At 37.8% G+C, this 4,591-nt stretch overlaps 1 non-coding gene across 1 annotated transcript; it reads left to right on the top strand.

Annotated features, from left to right (window-relative positions):
* Nucleotides 1–211: 211 nt before the first annotated feature.
* Nucleotides 212–295, top strand: Trnat-cgu (transfer RNA threonine (anticodon CGU)). Its single transcript has one exon. It is a non-coding gene; the product is annotated as a tRNA-Thr (tRNA).
* Nucleotides 296–4,591: the final 4,296 nt, after the last annotated feature.

The following is a 4,591-nucleotide window of genomic DNA, read 5'->3' as shown; positions in this document are numbered from 1 at the left end:
TTCTCTTCCCATGATTAACTTCTTTCGGTATCTCAATATGCTGTGCTAGTTCACACTGCAGAGGCTTTCTTGCCTAATTTCTTTCACTTGTTAGACTGGAAATTAAACTTTACTCACTCCATACTTTTTCCCCCAAGCCCTGAGATTTTGTTAGATTCTGGCCTTTGTGGGTTCTCTTTTTGTTGTTGTTTGTTTGTTTTAAGAATAGCAATTTGCGGCTGGGGATATAGCTCAGTTGGTAGAGTGCTTGCTTCGTAAGCACAAGGCCCTGGGTTCAAGCCCCAGCACCGCAAAAAAAAAAAAAAAAAAAAAAAAGAATAGCAATTTGTCTATATATGAAAAAGTCTGTAAAGGTGAGTGGCATTGATGACAGTTTCCCTCTGCAGTTAAAGCTTGACCCTGTAATGCAAAGATGTTAAGGCCCTAATTTCCCTTTGTCCTGTTGTGCCACCATTCCTGGCATGTTGTCCTTATCCTCATCTTCAGACAATTCCACGTTCCATGGGCATTCCAGCCAGTGTCGAGAGGGAGACATTGAAAGGGCTAATGTGTGTTACTCTTTAAGGTCATATCATAAAGTCATGCATATTATTTCTGCTTATATCCCATCCGTTGGAGCATAGCCACACAACGACACACTAGTTAAAGAGAAAGCTGGAGGGGCTGGGGATATAGCTCAGTTGGTAGAGTGCTTGCCTCGCAAGCACAAGGCCCTGGGTTCAAATCCCCAGCACTGCAAAAAAAAAAAAAAAAAAAAAAAAAAAAAAAAAGAGGGAGAGAAAGCTGGAGAAGATATTGTCCTAGTTCTGTGAATAGTTATCTATGAAGAATTGAAAGTCATTGCTATGGAAGGAAAGATCAAACATTAGGACAACTGATAATCTCTTCTATAATCCTGGTCACCTTACACATGCATACACACCCTTCTTCCTTCACATGAAACACCCCTTCCCCAGTGGAGACAGTCCCAGGGCCTGTTCAGCAGATGTACCCAGCACAGTGTGATCTCTGGGTAATGTGCTGTGCTCTCTCCATCAAGCTCAGCTGGGGCTCCTCTTGGTCTAGCCACTTAAAAACCAAAAGACAAGTTATCTGTGTCTGACATACATGATATAGAATAGCAGGGTGACAGCAATAAAAATGTTTATTTGGAAGAGGAGGAGGAGGAGAAGGGAAAACATAAATAGTTACTGGTTTACAGAAACAACCAATTGTGGTTGGGCAGAAACTAACGAGACTCTGGCCCTAGTCTGGTTAACTAATGCCATGAAGGCTGTTTCTGCTCTTTTGGGCAGGAGATAGGAGGAGTGTCTCTCCTATCTTCCTCCTCCGTGGATCCCATCTAATTATATCAATTTTGCTTATATTTTCTTGACACAAAATTTTTTCTACATAAAAATTTGGAGGTTTAAATAATTTTATTTGTTTAGATACATATATCTATGTAATTGGTAAACTAAACAATTTCTTGTTCTAATAGTTACTCTTCCTTTTTGATATTGCACAATCACTTAAAACATTTGTGTGACCTTGTGTAACTCATGTCCTGTCTAACATTGATCACAAAACAAGCAGGGCCCTCTATTCTACTCACAGCATGGGAATGTGTGCATGGTGGACCACACCTGTAATCTCAGCAACTCAGGAGGCTGAGGCAGGAGGATCACAAGTCAAGGTCAGCCTCAAGAACCGATCTCAAAATAAAAAATAAAGGGCTGGGGATGTAGACAAGTAGTAGAGTGCCCTTTGTTTAATCCCCAGTACCATGCCCAAAAAAAAAAAAAAAAAAAATCAGATTTGTTTTGAGGTTGAATGGAAGAAAATCAATTTGGGTTTTTAGTACACAAAAGAAAACAAACCCTTTATTTCTCTATTATAATAAAACTTTGCATACTTATTTACCATTTGACTTATAAATTATTCATTTGGGGGCTATCATAAGTCAACTAAGTCCAACCGAGAAGATAGATAAAGCAGAGGAAATAGATTATATTTTTAAAGTATACATATTTTTATTATATGTATATAAAATTTTGTATTTTTGTTCAACTTCCTAATATCATATATATATAATATATATATATTTAGTTTTAGGGTCCTGAGGAGTGAACCCAGGGCCTCCTGTGTGCTAGGTGAGCACTCTACCACTGAGCCACAACCCCAGCTCCTAATGCCTTATATTATATTAGAAACTCATAAATTTATTTTGGAAATTATACTTTTCTTATGATTACAAAATCCATATACGCCCGATTGGGAAAATTAAGAAAATAGATGTATTCCATTTAGGTTTAACAGCACCATATGTCAAGTTGTGTAAGAAGTTAATTTCTTGATCTGCCACCAGAGGGCAGTCAATCCATATCTTGCTCTACTTGATGTACCATAAACTGCTCTCTGTGTAGATGAAGGAGCTAACAGGTTTTCAGCGTGTTTGAGGAGACAGCAATTGATAAGGAGGAATTAAGATTCTGTAGTCACTAGAAAATATTATCTATATAAGCATTCAATTTTTGAAAAGTTTTATCATTGATCATACATTCCTGTATGTAAGAAGCATTGAGTACTTACTATGTATTCTGATGATACTAGAGAAAATTAGAATAAAAGTTTTTCTTGACATTTTAGGACTCTTGTTTTTCCTGGGGAAAGAGGCATACATAAGCACACAGATTAGGATCCAATTTGTTATGCACTGAACTAAAAATTGTTGAAGGGCAGGATTAGTTCTGCAAGAGGCAGATGAATCAAAAGAATGCTTTACAGCAAAACTGAGCCTTAAAAAAGAAATAGATATGTTTGAACTTCCAAGTTCATGTTCAAGTTAGAGGCTTGAACATGAGCATTTAATTTTCTTCCTTCTCCAATCCCATAAAAATAGGAGGTATTTTGTTTTAAGACCTAAACCCACAAGGACTAGAATGGGAGAGAAGACAACAGCAACAGCATTTTGGAACCTGAACAAATGATCCATCAGTAGTGAGTCATTTAACCATCATTTTGAGAAAACAAAATCTCTTGCTGCCAAGTGTGAAGGCTGAACACCAGCCATATTTATATAGCAAAATCTTCAAAGGGTGGAATTCCTGAGCATGCTTTAGGTATTTCACCGTGTAAATCTAGAACTGCAGTCAAAAGGAGAGGGAGCTAAGATAAGGAGGACCTGAGTGAAAGCTATCAAAGAAATTAGAGCCTTGTCCCCTCCCTCACCATGGCAGATGTCGTGATGTTTCTTTTCAATGAGGGGATTAAGAAGTCATCTTTCAAAGCTCCTCCTAAGCTTGCCTGCCCTCCCGCCCTTCTACCCCAATGCAGCAGCTGGACCTTTATCCTTTGGGTACAACATTGAAAGACTCTTCCCTGGAGAAACTTGGCTATCCACAAAGATGACATATATGTTCCTTGTCTTTTAACATAATTATTAGCCAGTTGTAAGTAGAAAATAAAATAAATTGACAATGCACTTATTGCACCTAATCTACTGAACATGATAGTTTAACCAAGTTTAACTTAGACATGCTCACAACACTTCCATTAGCCTAGATTGGGCAAAATCATCTAATACAAAGCCTATTTTTTTCATTAAATATTAAACATCTCTTGAAGTTTAATAATTCTGTACCAAAAGTGAAAAACAGACTACTTGTATAGCTGTGCTTTCACACCATTGTAAAGCCGAATAATTTTAAACCCATCACAATTTGAGCAAGGTCTATACTTAGAGATACCAAGAGCAAGTTATCCCCCTCAGACCTCCCCAGGACATCACCCTATAGTGAAACACAAGCTCAAGAGAAAGGCAAGTTCAATGTCATTTTTACCAAGATCCTTGATGTTACTGCTGACTCAACAGGGGAACAGAAAGTCCAGTGACTCTGGCTTGACTTTGATCTGTGCTTGCTTTGGGACTTGATGATGTCCCTACTCTCCCTTCCAAGTCCTGTTGCCATGTCAGCTGAAGATGCTCATTCCATCCCTCTCAATTACTCAAGAGGAGAAGGCAAAACGGCATGCTAGGAATGACAAAAAACACTGCAGATTGCTCTTTCTGATCAATTCCCTTCTCAGGATCTGGAGCTCTACCCCATAGTTAGGTCAAATGTCCCTAGGTGGCAAGCTTCCCGGGCCTCACTTGTGATGTCACCCGCTAATCTCCAAAGAGTTCCTGTCAGCCATCAAGGAAGATGAAGCCAGATACGAGTCAGGCTGTTCAGATGATCTAGAATCTTCATCAAATGGGCAAATTCTACCCTTGCTCATACAGGTGAGTTTGAATTTGTTTCTCAGTTTTTTCAAAACTAACAATATAATTTACATATAAAGCCCTAAACCAAAAACATTTTTTTAAAGGCTGTAAAGGAGAGACTCAGTGGTGACTTTTAGAGCACCCAAGTCTATTTCACATCCCAGATAATGGATACAAAATGATTTATAGTATTATCATTACACATAGTTACATGTTTTTAAAAGTCTTTCATGTTTATGAGTCATTTCATAACTTTAAAAATCCACAGAATAAAAAAAACATTATTTATAAAGATACACAATCCTACTTTGCTTTTGAACAGTATAAGCAATTATAAATTGAAAA

This window comes from Sciurus carolinensis, chromosome 4 (assembly GCF_902686445.1).
Source record: "Sciurus carolinensis chromosome 4, mSciCar1.2, whole genome shotgun sequence".
Lineage (NCBI taxonomy): Eukaryota > Metazoa > Chordata > Mammalia > Rodentia > Sciuridae > Sciurus > Sciurus carolinensis.
Note: the sequence above shows the minus strand (reverse complement) of the source record. Positions and strands in the feature narration are given on the sequence as shown.